Genomic DNA, 16,449 nt, shown 5'->3' on the forward strand with positions numbered 1-16,449 from the left:
AAGCACAGAGGCAGTCGCCGAGGGACGTCAACCACCTCTGGCTCGGAGAGAACCCGCGGCAGAAAGAGGGGACTCGAGAGCCGACGCCACCGCTCCAAGAGTCGCTCGTCTACCGCGAGCGGGACCACCAAGAGTGGCGGACGTAAACGGCACCGCCACGCCCGTAGTAGACCCGCCGTGGTTGCTCAGTGGCTATGGTGTTGGGCTGCTGAGCACGCGGTCGCGGGATCGAATCCAGGCCGCTACGGCCGCATTTCGATGGGGGCGAAAACACCCGTGTACTTGGATTTAGGCGCACGTTAAAGAACCCCAGGTGGTCAATATTTCCGGAGTGCTCCACTACGGCGTGCCTCATAAATTATGGGGCTTTACGTGCCAGAACCACTTTCTGATTAATTCTATTAACGCCCGTAGCAGGTCCTCGTCCGAATCACGGCGGGCCAAGCGGACGAGTGCTTCCAAGCCCAAGAAAAGTGGCAAGGGCAAGTGATGTCAGTGATCGCAGAAGCCCGCAGCTCACATCCACTGAAAATCGGCACTTTGGGATTTCTATGGGCTCCCCGTGCATGATCGAATAATTGGAAGGCGTCGTGAGTTCACTGAAGAAATGTTCTCTGGCGTTATTGGAAAGTGATTCACAATTTCTCGATGAAGGCGCTAAAGTGTACTTCAATTATAACATACACCGTGGGAACCATCTGGTCGAAATAATCTTGTTATTTAAAATAGAAAAGCTAAAATCTAAGTGAAAAAGCTAAAATCTAAGTGAAAAAGCTAAAATCTAAGTGAAAAAGCTAAAGCTAAAATCTAAGTTAAAAAGCTAAAATGCAAGTTAAAAAGCTAAAAGCACGCGATGAATGCCTGGACAGCAAGAACATGCTCAACTTGACCATTTGTGTTCTTTTTAGAAGTTTTTTCTTGCGGTCCCATTGTGGACCTGGTTTACCTGTAAGCGGAGAAAAAAAAATGAGGATTAATTCTTTGCAAATAGGTGCATGCGCACTTATCATGCACAATGTATATTTTAATTGCCACAGTTTTTAGAGATGCCAATCAAAAGCCAAATCCTACAAATACATGCTATGGCAAATAGTTGCGGGAAGCAAGAGAACCATATAACGCAAGCTGTCTAGCAAAGTTATACTAGACGATTTCCTGACTTGCGAGGCTTTCGCAAACTGTCACAGTAAAAAAATTCAGTGACAAACAAAGCATCGGAGGACAAAATTCGGTTGAAAACCTATCGCATCCAATAAATTGGGCAATCAAGAAGAAATACTTCGGTGGAAAACTTAGTTTACACTTGCAACAAGGCCAATCTAGGTAGAATAGACTTCTAATAATTCAACTTCAGCTTTTTTTTTGTCCATTCGATACCGACCGAGCGTATAGGCTTCCCGCCCATACATTTGAATGGGCCCGAAATCATTTTTATACTAAAATTGGCCGTCACCAAACAGTTCTGACTTCGCTGGTCAGCACACACGCACCTAACCCAAAAGATGATCCTTCTGGCGATTCAATTAGCGGCAGCGTGTCTCGGCAGTGCTTGACGTACAGTCAGGGTCCTAGAATTATTTGGACCTGGTCACGAAATTTTCGCGTGAAGTATGGGAGAGCTCCATATAGCGCCCGTAGTAGACGCACCGTGGCGCTGGCGCAAGTCAAGAAACAGTTTATGATACCTCAAAGCGAAGGTCTCATTACTTTTCGAAGCGAGAAGCACTTATTTTTATTGTTTAACTTAGGTAGGACATTAGGCAGTATAGTAACAAGAGCTTGGTGGCGGAACCCACCACTCTGTTCCAAAGAGGACGCTCATAACATCCATCCGTGTAAGAAAAGTATTCTTACACCATGGTGCAAGTACAAGGTGGACTGGAACAGACTCCGAACGGACGCCACAGACATTCTATGCGTACCCTCGTTATGGCGCAAGGGTCAACTGCCTCTATCGGTGTGAATATTGTCGACACAGCGTGCAAATCTCTGCCCTGTTTCTGTATAGCGTCTAGAAAATAAACGCGAATAATTTCGAAAAACTACAACGCCATGTTTGAAGTTTCATCTGCGTTCGCAAGAGTAACTTAATGCATCGATTCAAATAGTACACTTGGACTACTCAACCGTTAAAAACCGACTACCGATTAAGTTCATTTAGCACTCTTATGTAAGTGCGCGTTAAAAAGACCGGCGTTTTAAACTAACAAACCAACAAGAAATAGGTAATTATCGAACTAACAATGCTAATCAATGGATTATCAATCCAATCTCCGGTTATCCAATTAACAAATTACTATTACTGAGTATTAATAAATTATTAACAATATTTTAAAACTATTTCTCAGCTAATTACCAATTACTCAGCTCAGCTAACAAGGCTAGCCAACTGATACCCTAGCCAAATTGGTAATTACTAGAGGAATCGTCAAACTAACCTACTAACGAATCTGACAACTACATTAACTAATAGGCAACGTAACTACAGTACAAATACCTGAACACTCTCCCAGCCCATTTACTTCCATATTCCTAAGTCGTTCTGCATAATCAATTTTACTCTGAGCTTCCGTTGCTTCAAATCTTGCCCAGCCCAAATCACCCGGCACAGCTTCATTTGTAGTCTTCCCGTGAGCGCACAATGCGAGGCATCGCACTGGCGTTCGATTGCTTGAAATAAGGGGTACAATCGAGAATCGATGGCAAACAACCTAATTTTAAATGCAAGTTCTGGAACCATTACACCGTTCTACATACCCCGGAGCACCTCGTACGCATTGTATCCCCATGGCACTGTTTCATTATGGCCGCATTTCTCTTCTGCTTTGCTGTTATTGGTTTTTCCAGTGTTTCCGGATATGTCTCGCGTTAGTTTATCCGTATACCAGTGTTTTCTTTCACTTGAGGTACTTCCTGGCCCTGTGTTGACATTGTCTGTTCACCGTTTCCATTGAAGATCAGTTCCCCTTACGCCAGCGCCTCTGTTGCCTCCTTATGTCCTATATGAATATTTCTGGGGTGCTTGACGACCAGATGAAAAAGTATTGAAGCACCCCGGTGCAGTCAATCTGTCAATCACAGGTCATCTCATGAATGCCTATATTCAGCCTGTGTGCTGGTGCAGGATTGAAGGACCACAGAAAAGAATGAAAACACGAGCTTTGGGTTTCCAAATTCGCAAACTTCCGTGAGAAAAATGCGCTTAGAAAATGAGATGTGGCTAGGTTGTAATACCATACGAGCAGACGGTGTCCAACAAGATGAAGACTGATGAGGTAAAGCTAGCCCACTCTATTCCGCATTCGCACTTAGCCCGGTGTCAATAGCCAAATTCACCATTACTTTTTTGTAATTAGTGAAAGTTCTTTTCTACAAATAGAAAAGACTAATGGACGATTTGGAATAAAAACAGATGGGACTAGTTTTATGTTAACCTGGAAACCTTGCATGGCATATCCGAAACTGATTACCGTTATGGTGAAGCTCCGTGGGGCGCTTAATCTTTTCGGGATGAAATCCGAATATACGAAGGGACGTGAAAAAGTGAAGGGAGTTTTGAGAAAAGGTACTATTATTCTGATAGAAAACCAACATACATTTTTGTACATAACCTCCGTGCACTTCAAGCACTTTGCCCAACGTTCCACAAGTTTTTTTGTTCCGTCGGGAAAGAAGTTTTCGGGTTGCACCTGTACCAATTTTACACCGCATCAATGACTTTTGCGTTCGTTGTAAATAATCAAGAGCGCTTCCTTCAATGGTCCAAACATGAAAATAGCTTGGGGCCAGGTCTGGAGTGTACGGCGGCTGTTCCAGCGATTCGGAACCATGGTCCTTTATTGTTTCGACCAACCGTTTGGCAGAATTTGGCCCAACGTTATCTTGCTGCAGGATAACACCTTCTCGCATGTTTTTTTTTTTGACATTTGGATCTGATTGCAGGTTTCAGTTAGTTCGCAACGCATCACAATAGTTCTCACTGTTCACAGTTTCGCCTCTAGGGGTGAAATGAGCGGCTACCACACCTTCCGCGTCCCAGAATAGTGTTAGCATAACCTTACCAGCTGATGGTTGATCTTTAAATTTTCTAACTTCTGGTGATGATCAGCGTTTCCAAACTATGCCCGCAGCCTTACTTTCCGGTACGTGATGATGCACCTAAAATTTCTATGGAAACTAATTTGTCTTAAAAATGATCTCCCTCGCGACGATAACACAGGCCAAATGTTTACGAGATATGTCCAACCTTTGTGCCTTATACTGCGCCGATTTTTCGAGGCCCACATTGCACACACTTTCCTAAAATTTAGCCTGTCGGGCATGATGAAATAAGCTGAACCATAAGCGATACGTAGAGTATAGGCGATTTCGTCCACTGCGATTCGTCTCTTTTCTAGCACTGTGCACTCAACGACTTTCAAATTGTGCTCAATCGAGGACGTCGATGGCTTGCCCGATCATGCCTCGTCACATGAATAAGTTCTTTCGTGTTCGAAACACTATCAATTCGTATATCTTCCTTCGCGATGAACTGTCACTATACTGCGCTTGCAATCGAGGAATAATTTGCGCAGGTTTAACACCTTCGGCATACAAAAAGCGAATCACTGCCCTCATTTCCTCCTTGGTGCAGATCGACAATGGAGCTGCCATGTTTACCGGTCGGCTACGCTAACGACGAAAGCGAGAGTATGAGTGACACGTTGCATAGAAGTGTTGCAGTAGTTCAGCGCTGGATAGTACTAGTGTTACCAAACTCTAGTGTGAGACATTGCAAAAGACCCTTTAATTTTTTACTTCCCCTCAAATCAGCACCTGTTTAAAGAAACATTAATCAAGCAAAAATATTCATTTAAATTGGAAGGGTTGCTTTGAAAATTTCAGCATCCAGTGACCATAATGTAGAACGCACTTTTCAATTCGAGATAGAATATTGCTCGCGATGTTTGAATAACATTTCACTCTGGCAGTTTCAAGCTCAATGCGCAGGCTGTGAAGTGCAACCGTCCGACTTGCATGGTCATGAGACTACGAGTAATGCGACAATATTTAAAATGTGGCTAGCTACCACGCCTAATGAAGTGCACTCCCAAAATATTTCTCGTAGACAAATGTTCATCTACCTTACCGTCATTAAAATTCCAGTTCAAGGCAAGACAGGAAATCGATTTTTAGTTGCGCCTAATGTCAAGAGTACAGAATGTTTTTGTAAATAATTGAGAAGAGTCACACTATGATGTCACCCACCAATTATTGCGCATCATTTTATTTTTGTTGTATATTGTTGAATCAAGAAAAAACTTGGGGCAGGTTCGATGTTTATAGCACTTTCTGCTTTTTTCACTGTCATTTTATTATGCGATATTGGCATTACTTAACTGGATAGAAGTGCTTTGTCATGCAACAAATTGAAAAGCGGTCCTGAATTTGAGAAAAATGGCAATTTTGCCACGTAGTCTGCTGTAAATGGCACACTGTTAGTCATCAAACAATTTTAGCGATAGCTCGTTAAACAGCGGGACTCATAATTTGTTTAGGGAAGTTCACTGAATGTACCTTATTGTGCAAGAAAGATTTCCAGCAGGGTCACTGCTTCACCCACTTATTAATACGCAGTATAGCTTGACTGCAATGCAATCCTTCGTCTCGTTAGTAATTTATGCGTTGACAGAGTCTTATACAAAAGCGCTGCAGGGGTGCTAGGCATTTGGCTTCCCTCGCACTGTTGTATAGCCAAAGTTATTGCATCTTCCGCTAAAGCCTTGCACACTGGGGGTAGAAATTGATGCTGTATACGGGCGTTTCTTCAATGAAGATTTTTTAGCTGTGCAGCACGAACGTAATAATTTGCGGCAGGTTTGATTTATGACTCATAATTGCCCTATAGTAGCAAATGAGGACACATTACAGCCCGGTTCTATTAGGCTAACAAAACGCATTAGTGTCGCAGTCATGGCAGCTCTGCTCTGTATATGTGGGCTATGTCGAGCCCCTTCCTCAGTCTACGGACTCGTATGTTTCTTCCCCAAAGTGATTGACAGGGTGGCCCAGTGGATTTGTCGCACAAATAAGTAATAACCACATGTTTCTATTGGCTACAGAATAGCAACTACGCAGCCTCAACTCTAAGGAAAAATGCAGTACTGCTCTGCGGTGAACGAAAGCCATCGTTTCGTCGTTCGCATTTATCATAAGTGCCCGGTTTCACCCTGTTACATCATTATAAAAAGCGATCAAACGCAAAGAAGTGATCGAACACGTGACTTGTGTGCCCTGTGAGGGTTGCTACGCAGTGAAGTGCCACGTGAGATATTTCTTCATGCAGGAAGGCGTCAGTGCGGACTCTGTGTGCCACCCCGAAACGACGCGATTTTCCTCGGCGCCGACTTAAAATATCCTTCCGCCAAGATTGACATTGGCATCCAGAAATAGTCATCTTGCATGCGTGATTTATTCAGGTATGCTTTAGATGTTTTTTTTTCATTCTAGCACTTTTGCACACATCTTATTTTTTCCACAACCCCAAAGCTTCACTATATACCTTGTACTGCTACCTATGCTTGTAACGGATCCAGTCGTATCAATCTCCTCCCTGCTTTCTTTCCCCTCTAATAATCGAAACTTCTCTTTCTCTCAGCTGCTGACCAATCGATGCTTCCGTGCACTTTAAATCCAAGCGCTTCTGGAAGGTGTGCGTTACCTGCGGATCTCACTGGGCGAATGCCTTTGCATTCAGTTAGAACGAGCTCGGATTTTCGCTGCAGCGTGTACACGCCTCATCTAGTTGCAAATATTTGCTCCGGTATAATTTGTTTTTAGGCAATCAATTCGAGCCCCAAATAGCAAGGCACTTCCCTTCGTGCTGTCATACAGATTTTCCCTTCTAATTTATTTCTTCTCATTCAGAGCCCGTCAGAGTCAGGTTACCTGTTACGCTGGGTCTACGAACATGGCACGCTTGAAGAAGCGGCAATGTTGTTTAGGGGGAGATGAGTGGCCAAAATTGTAATTGGTCAGAACTATGCATTTTAGCTTTTGCTTGTTTTGAATTTGTGAGCATAAAGAAGCCGATCGACAACCATGGCTATTATCTGCGCAATAGGAGAGAATGAATGAGCCTTTTACCCGGCATTTCTCGTGTTCTGATATCTGAAGTTCTCAGCTTGCCCTTTTAGGAAAACTTGTTGCCAAACTATCAAGGCGAATACCGTTTCCAAAATTGTTTCTAGGATGAAAATTAGTGAGGAGTAACAGCATGGACATCTTTAATTTCGAACCTGCTTCCAAGCAAAAGAAAATTGATGCTGCATCAGAGTAAGAAAAAAATTCTTAGTTTCGAAGTCACGCAGTTTCTAGAGAATGCATAAAATTTAAAACCGCTGTCCCCGTCCTAAGTATAGGGCATCCAGAACATTTATTCACAATAGGGTACCCTACTTTGCAACCAAAATGCCTGTTTTAACAAAAATGGCAAGTTAACCTTCGCCCCCCCCCCTCCCCCGCTCATAACTAATTCTACCGACAGTGTTCTGGCAACAGTGCCATGAATGCTACTGGCTGCATGCTTTGGCGCGTACGGTTACAAGTTACGCGAAAGTTGAAATCTCCGAAAAAACGTTCGTATACCAAAGGTGATCACTCGAGAATAGCGCTTTAGCATGACGTTTGACATGTCACCTCGCAAGTGTTGGTATCTCAACGCCACTGAATCATACCTTGGAGTTTTTTAGCGCCCCAAAGCTAAACCGTTAGCAAAGAGGAACGCCGCCGTTGTGCAATCTGGTTTATTTCTGACCACCGTGAGGTTTTCTTAACCTATGCCCAGTATATGTTGTCAAATAGTGACGGTGAAGAAGGTAGCGAAACTGATCGATGAAACTAGCGTTTTGTTGGGCGAACTTGTGCCCTCAAAAGCAGGCTACACTCAAAGGATAACGATAGCGGCGAACACAGTCGGCGATAGTCGAAAATCTGATCTACCGGTCAAGCGCATCGGCTTTTATACATTGGTCATCAAAGGTTCCGGATTAATCGCAGGTGCCCGCGTGTCTTCCCCGAAATTCTAAAAAAATCAGGGTCGCACATGCAATCAGATAACACAAGATTGAACAACAATAGGCAACGGGTAGAAACATGGATAACATACGGGAAACCCACCGCCGTAACATTTCCATAGAATCAGTAGAATCATTTAAGTGCTTGGGCGCCACACTATCGCGTGATCTCAGTGGGGGAACGCATATTTCCAACATACTTTCATCAGCTAACAAAACTTTTGGCTTCATGAGACAACGCTTGAGTGACGCCCCGCAGAGCGTAAAGCTTCTAGCTTTGAAATCTCGTATCAGACCGAAAGTAGAATACGCATCACCCATCCGGAATCCATATGAAGTCTCTTGTTAACGCGCTCGAGCCCTTTCAAAACCGCGTCGTCCGATGCATCCATTCATCTACTCATTATTACGACATCATCGAGTGATGCTCAAGAGACGGGCCGCCTGCACCAAGACGCTGACAGCTTGTCGCGTTACCCTGTTGACCGACTCTTCCAATATTGCTAGTGCTTCTTGCGTATTCTCAGTATCACAGCTGCTTCATTTCGCCAACGAGCAACGTCGTAACGCCTACATCAGAACACTCATCGACCATTTTGAACACACTCCGGCCGATGCTGATCTACGCCTCTTCGTCCTCCGCGACGCTACCCTGTACCGTCGTTACCTTCATGCGGATGGCTCCGAGTTCTTACTTGTAATACCTAAACACCTCTCCACCTTCTAGAGGAGCTTCACGGCGCACCAACGGAAGAACACCACGGCATATCTCGAACCTATGACCGTGTATGTCGTTTTCTGACCAGGCCTTGCCCGTTCCGTACGACGTTAAGGCCCCGCCTGCGAACTTTGCCAGTGACGCAAGAAGCCTACCAAGCTCTCACTGGTTACCTGCAGCCGCTCGACATCCCTGCCGAGTCCTTCCACCGTGTCGGCTTAGACCTTCTCGACCCATGTCCGGAATCTACATCAGGAAACAAGTGCTTTGCAGTCGCGGCGGACTACGCGACCCGCTACGCCGTAACCCGCGCTCATCCGACCAGTTGCTCAACTGTTGCGGATTTTCTCCTACATGATAGCAATTGACGCAGAGCACCATGCAGCAAAATGATAACAGACCATGGCCGTACGTTTTTGGCGAAAGTCATTGACGACATCATGCGTTGCTGCTCAAAAGAGTATAGATGTACCACCTCCTACCAACCCCAAACGAACGGCCTCCCTTAACATGCTACCCAAATACGTTTTAGATGACCACCGCGACTGGGACCTGGCTCTACCTTACATTACCTTTGCTACAACTCTTCCCGTCTCGAAACTGCTGGATTTTCCCCGTTTTACCTCTTGTAGCGTCGGTTCTCGGTCATACCACTGGACACTGCTTCCGTACGCCACAGCTTCAACTAGCGATTATGCCCGTGATACAATCGCCCATGCTGACCATGCTCGCCAACTTGCGCGCACTCGTCTACAAGTGCATCAAGACAAACAGAAGCAACGCTGGGACCTCTATCACCTTGATGTCCGTTTTGTCTTCGGCCCCCTCGTGTTGCTTTGGTCAGCATCGCCTAAAGTTAGCCTTCGTGAAAAACTAACACGTAACAATATGACGTAAGCGTATTATACTTAAGAGCAAAATCTGATCTACAGCCCCTTGCACGTCGCCGCGCTAGGGTAAGCCTTTCACATATATCACACCACCCGCACGCATATCGCTAAGAACTAGGCACTCATCACATGTCTTGCGCCCACGCCCCCATACAACTTTTTTCCTCGTCCTTTTTTTTTCCCGCCACCCTTGCCCACCACGTCGCTGAAATGACATCGCCGACATTGTTTTTCCAAAATGAGCCTTTGTTGGTTGAAAAATAACTTGCTTTTTGCACTAGGTATTCTTTGTTTTTATGAACTTAGGTATACAGGAAAGTTGTACAAGGAAGCTATTTTCCTATGTCTATGTTGCATTATCAACTGTACCCATCCTTCATGTAATACCCCTAGCAAAGGGGTGTTTAAGTAAATAAAACTGAACTGAACTTTAAGGTTTATATCAGTTTTAGGATTGGCATTAGTTGATGTGCAGTGAGAATCACTGTCTCTAATGCACAGTTATTTATATGCGACACACACACACACACACACACACACACACACACACACACACACACACACACACACACACACACACACACACACACACACACACACACACACACACACACACACACACACACACACACACACACACACACACACACACACACACACACACACACACACACACACACACACACACACACACACACACACACACACACACACACACACACACACACACACACACACACACACACACACACACACACACACACACACACACACACACACACACACACACACACACACACACACACACACACACACACACACACACACACACACACACACACACACACACACACACACACACACACACACACACACACACACACACACACACACACACACACACACACACACACACACACACACACACACACACACACACACACACACACACACACACACACACACACACACACACACACACACACACACACACACACACACACACACACACACACACACACACACACACACACACACACACACACACACACACACACACACACACACACACACACACACACACACACACACACACACACACACACACACACACACACACACACACACACACGCGAAATTTTCTTAATGAGTTTGCAAAGAGTTGATGGCGTGGGGAACATCGTCGTCGTCGTCTTGTATCACGCGCTAACAATCCTTGAATACGAAACAGCACTGCTACGCTTCCTAGTGGCCATTTCTGGGCCAATACCCCAAAGTGAGTAGGAGCTATGTACGTGACAGGAAGCAACGACACCGCTGTCGACGCCAAATCATGTGCACAAAATGAGGTGTACCACAGCGAACATGTCTAAAAGAACGCCGTGCAAGTTTACCAGGTGCAAGACGACATGCGGATGAATGCCTAAGCGTAAACATTTCACCAAGGCGACTACAATGCTTTCGCATGGCCACACGTAAGGAGTCTCAAGTGTTTCTGCCGAACTTTTCGGCGAGCCTGCACGGGTCCTATATGTATTGCATAATCACTGGTTGTCTAGTCAGCTTCGCAGCAATAAAGATAAGTTATGCAGTGAAGCGTGTTCATAATATTGCAGGTGAAGTAAATCAAGAGTGGAAGACGCCGCTGTCACGCAAAATTGTTATTGATTGCGTTAATTATACACGCATAGAGGCACCGTTCATGGTCGCAGTACGTATGCCGAGGCATCTAACAATTGTACCGACAACCAGCCAGAGCTGTCACTGACGTTTCTGTGGCTATTTGCAGCCTTCTGTTATGTTGGCCTCGATGTTACATTTTTCTCTGGTCTCTTAAACGCAATAATGAGGCTCTATTGCGTATAATAAATAGGAAAAGTTATGCAGTTCCAACTGGCACATCGGAACCGGTGTCAAGCGAAGCATTAGTGAAGTAGTTGAATGTGTACATGCCTCCATATGCTTTTAACCGGCTGACAAATGTCTAACGTTATCACTGCAGGACGCCTGCATGAATCGGAAATATCTGGAACGTTATTGATGGTGCTCTACTTTGGTAGCACGGAACCTTGTGCAATTCAACTGTATGCGCTACGCGAATTGTGTAGTACTTTCTGGAAGGTTCGACGAGTCATGTGTGAAAGTACACGCGTTTGACCGGCGGATGAATGTCCACGATTGCAAACTTTTCTCGGTGCTGTCGTTGTGCTTCGAGGATCACTCGCCACAACGTCGGAGAATGAAAAGTCATGGTTTGTTCATGTTGCTTTGATTGATGATTGAATTGAAAACAAACCCCACGTGGAGTCTCCAAACAAGAAAGTTGTGCCAGAAAAGCGAAGCTTCGATTGTGGTAGCAAATTAGCAGAGCTACAGGGGCGTAGCCAGGGGGGGGGGGCTTATGGGGCTTCAGCCCCCCCCGAAATTTTTTCGTGCTGTCCATGCACCGCCGACCAAAGCGACCCCCGGCGCCGGAAATCACTCTGGATTTTGTATAGAATGTCTTCTTGACGCTCGAAAAGACATTTAACCGGGAAGATTGCAAACTCGGGCTGGATTTGGTGGCAACGCCCATACACCGGGAGTCACATAACGCCAAGCAGTCCCATCCGAGCACAAAGTTTCAAGGGCGCTTTGATGGTGAGCGGGCTCGCCGCGGCATCTCACTGAGGCCACGGGATCTATGGAGCGCATGGATATCAATTGCGGTATAACTTTACTGGTATAAATCTCATAAGCTCTTGATGTGAAAGGTGCATTGACATTTCCAAAGTTGTGCTTTAGATTTTCAATTGCGGAACTTTGTGGGTTTAATGTTGTTATAAACATTTGACGCCAAAAGTCTATAGACTTTTCTAAAGTCTTACATCGGAACATACAACGAGACAAGCCAAATCAACACACTAGCAGACGAGTTGACAAAGCAGGCAGCGAGGTCCAATGAGACGAAGCGTTGGGGTGGTTCATTTGTGCCGTCATGTCACATAAAAAATGTCAATATTTTTTTTTTAGCCTACGCCAGAACATCCATGTCAAGACACTAAAGCCAGCCAAAGTAACTACGTTCTTATTTATTTTTTCTACTTTGACTTTTATTCGCGAGGACAAATTGAGCCTCTTCAATTTTTTTTCGTTCTCGCTACCCTACCCGCGGGCTGCCAGAGCCAGCCAGAGCGCATACGTTTTTCTCGTATGGCCCCGACCACCGTGCGGTGCACTTCGGTGCGCGTTCGGTTTGCTCTGGCCGAGTGGATTTTCACCGGACAGGGTTTTGGACGCTTTCTGGCTAGCAGACGAGAAAAAAAAAACAATGGTCGCTCGCCGCCATCACTGTGGGGACTCGAAGGATTGCACCGCATTCCTTGAGCGGAACCTTTCCGGAAAGTCTCAGCCGCTGTAGGATACTGAGCAGTATGCGTATGGTTCTCAGTGGACCAAGCGTGTCATGTTTTCTTCGGTATTCCTTCCGTAGCCCCATTAGGTGCCCGAAGTAGGCATTAGATTCTGGCCAACATACTTTCCTATGCGTTTTTTTTTTCATTTTGGTGGCTCCGCCTCAGAGAAAAAAAAATACATTGTTGCGGCGCAGCGAATTGTCCCATGGTGAAAGTTCGATTTTGATACTTCTTTTGCGGAAAGTAATGGGCGACGGGACGCTTCAGTTGCCGGATACGTTTATTATATTATTGCGAAAGCAATTATATGGACACTCCAGGCGCATTCCTGCCATCGCCCTCATGTTTCGTATAAAGTCCAAGGGTGATAACATCGTGACCACGCGCTGCATGCTGTATGTGCGAGTGAAAGCGTAGGAGGGGAGGTGGAATGGGTGAGCCGACGATGGTGGCTCAGTCTTGTGTGCGCAAAGGAGAAAAGCGGGGAGCAAGCGCGCCGCCTTCCGTCGCGCGCAATACATCGGGGGGAGTGGATGGAATGGGGGCGGAATCTAGGATTCTGTGAATCTATGACTGTGCAACATGTTTATTTGCCTTGTTTGACGCATTATATACAGTTACGTCTTCTTACATACATAGACTCATTGGAGACTTATACGTATACTATATACTTAAAGATCTTGTTGCGAGGTTTTGTGTATACATGCAGTGAACTTTGTTTCTAGTGACACGTTTTTGTCCTTTATCAAGCCGTTTTTCGCATTTGCATATCCCATTGTATCTTTGCATTTCTAATGTACGAGGACGAGTCAAATGAAAGTGAGACTACCCTAACCGCGCAATAATGGTTCAGTTCATTATCTGCGAGGCATGCGCGCAGGAGAACGGCATGTCTCATTTACAAAAGTGACACGCAGGTGTGAAGATAAATGTTCTTTAATGCTCTCATGTATACACTGGGTTGAATATGGTTGCGTCACATAATGGACACTTCAAAAGTTGAACAACTCGGTGTCGCGAAGTTTTTGACGGCTGAAGGTGTTTCCAAAACAAAAATTAATCACCGTATGACTGCCGTGTACGTTGAACACTGCATTTCATTGACCACTGTGAAGCGTTGGAGCAAACGGTTCAAAGGACGTTGCAAAGACATTCCAAGACCGGGCCAAAACCATCGTGCAATCACCCCCACACAATTTCAAAGGTTCATGAGCTGCTGAAACAAGAACGGAGGATAAGCATCGATGAACTGGCAGAACGTCTGAACATCAGTCACGGTTCGGTTCACGCCATAATTCATGAGTTTCTCGGTTATCGGCTCTTTGGTGCGCAATGGATCCCCAAGATTTTATCCATCGCGAGAAGACGGAGAAGTCTCGCGCTGCCTTGGCTCATCTGATCGGGTATCACAATGAGCATGACGACTTCTTGTTTGCAACTGTGATCGGGGACGAACCTTGGTGCCACTACTACGAGCCTGAAACACGACGGCAAAGCTTACAGTGGGAACATTCGAATTTACCACGCCCAAAGAACGTAAAGGCCATCATTTCCGCTGGAGAGGTGTTGTTGACTTTTTTTTTCGATCGACAGGGTCCATTACTGATATAATTTGCTAAATCTTGAGAGGCCATCAATTGTTTTCGATATTGTGAAACGCCAGAACGGCAGCGTGTCGCAATCAAGAACGAACTGTTCCATCATCTTGGTCATCTTGTTCCACGACAATGCCTGTCCCCACGTCGCTTATGTGGTTAATACAAAACTGGCAAAGTTCAAGTGGGAAACGCTGCAACATCCGCCATACAGCTCAGACCTGTCACCCTGCGACTTCTACATTTTGGGGCAACCGAAAAAACAGCTCAAGGGAACCAGATACAGACTTTTTGATGCAGCAACCCAAGGAGTTTTATAAGACGGGAATCACGCAACTCGTTAGTCAATAGGACAAATGTCTAAATTCTCATGAAGACTACTTTTAAATAAAGTACCCCGTTGTTGGCTCATTCATTTGACTTGCCCTCATATATCTTGCAGAACTCCTGCTTTTTATACGTGCTCTCTGTCGCGACTATAACTTCGGTGCAATTACTCACGATACACGACAAGGGACAGCTACTCCTGCGTAATACATTGGAACAAACGACAGCGTCATTGAGATTTTTCACTGGCCATTGCATATATACAAGAATGTAAGCACGGTTCTTGAATGACAAAGTTTCATTACCATATTTGTCCTCAACTTGTTCAGTTCATTGCTTTTTAATTTTTCATATAATCGGCATGCACTGCTTTCCTGGTTTCGAATTGATAAAGTTCTAAAGTTCGTGTGATATTTTCTTTACTTAATAAATAGACAAAAAACATGGAAGCATTGACGTCAGTTATGTTGGGCACAAATTTTGGCACATACGAGTATAACATTTTATGAAAAAATACATATTTTACTTGTATTTACAGTGCGTAGCTTTCAAGAATTCGTTTGCCGCATCTTTGGCAATGACAATGCAGTTATTATTCATGTATTTGATCCCTCGATAAATTGTTTCAGAGGAAGCTTTAGCTCGGGCCCAATCCGACGCGGCCTATTCAAATACTTGTAAAACGCAGAAACGCTTTTCTGAGATAATCCTGCTAATCGCTTTTATTGAAATTGGTTGCATTTGAGAGAGAAAGTTAAATCCTAGTGTCTGTTGGAAACAGAACTTCGATTTAGGGCCTGAATTTTGTTTAAAATATTTTGGAAAATTCAGAAGTTTGAAAAAATAGAAGCACGACGTTTACAAACTAATAGCTATGCATGAAGAACAGATATTGTGGTTCTGTAAACGGCATTTATTATAACAGTCAAAGCGGACAAGTTTGCTGGGTCAATTTGTATCTTACGTGAATTGGTTACGTTGTGTACAAGGGTTCTGCAAAAGCCGTATTTCGACAATACTAATTTTTTTTTTGAGATTAATGTGTAACATATCTATTTTGTCCGCTGTAGATGTACTATTAGATGCAATTCACAGAATTGTGATATCATTTTTCATTGTTGAGTCACGGAGTTTCAAACTTGATAGTTTCGTTTTCTGAAAATTCTCAATTTTGGCCAATTTTTAATAAATAATTGACCACCTAAATGAAAAATTCGAAGCCAGTAGTCACTAGAATTAAACTTTTTCTTTGAAATGCAACAAACCTCCTCAAATTTGGTGAAGTGGTTGCAGGGGAAAACGAATTCCCCTTCTACATGTATTTAAATAGGAGCACCCGAGCTAAAGCTACCTCTTAAGGAGGAGGCTGAGCTGCAACGTGCAGCTATATATATATCTACATATATATATATATCTACATATATACATATATATATATATATATATCTACATATATACATATATATATAT

The 16,449-nt window shown here is 44.4% G+C and overlaps 1 protein-coding gene across 3 annotated transcripts in view; it reads right to left on the reverse strand.

Annotated features, from left to right (window-relative positions):
- Positions 1–385: 385 nt before the first annotated feature.
- Positions 386–16,449, reverse strand: part of LOC139051279 (low affinity immunoglobulin epsilon Fc receptor-like) — a 39,854-nt gene continuing 23,790 nt past the window's right edge. For all 3 annotated transcript variants that reach the window (XM_070528279.1, XM_070528280.1, XM_070528281.1), the window contains one exon: positions 386–946. The gene's annotated coding sequence lies outside the window, so the exon portion shown is untranslated. The remainder of the gene's footprint in view (positions 947–16,449) is intronic.

This window comes from Dermacentor albipictus, unplaced genomic scaffold (assembly GCF_038994185.2).
Source record: "Dermacentor albipictus isolate Rhodes 1998 colony unplaced genomic scaffold, USDA_Dalb.pri_finalv2 scaffold_11, whole genome shotgun sequence".
Taxonomy (NCBI): Eukaryota; Metazoa; Arthropoda; class Arachnida; order Ixodida; family Ixodidae; genus Dermacentor; species Dermacentor albipictus.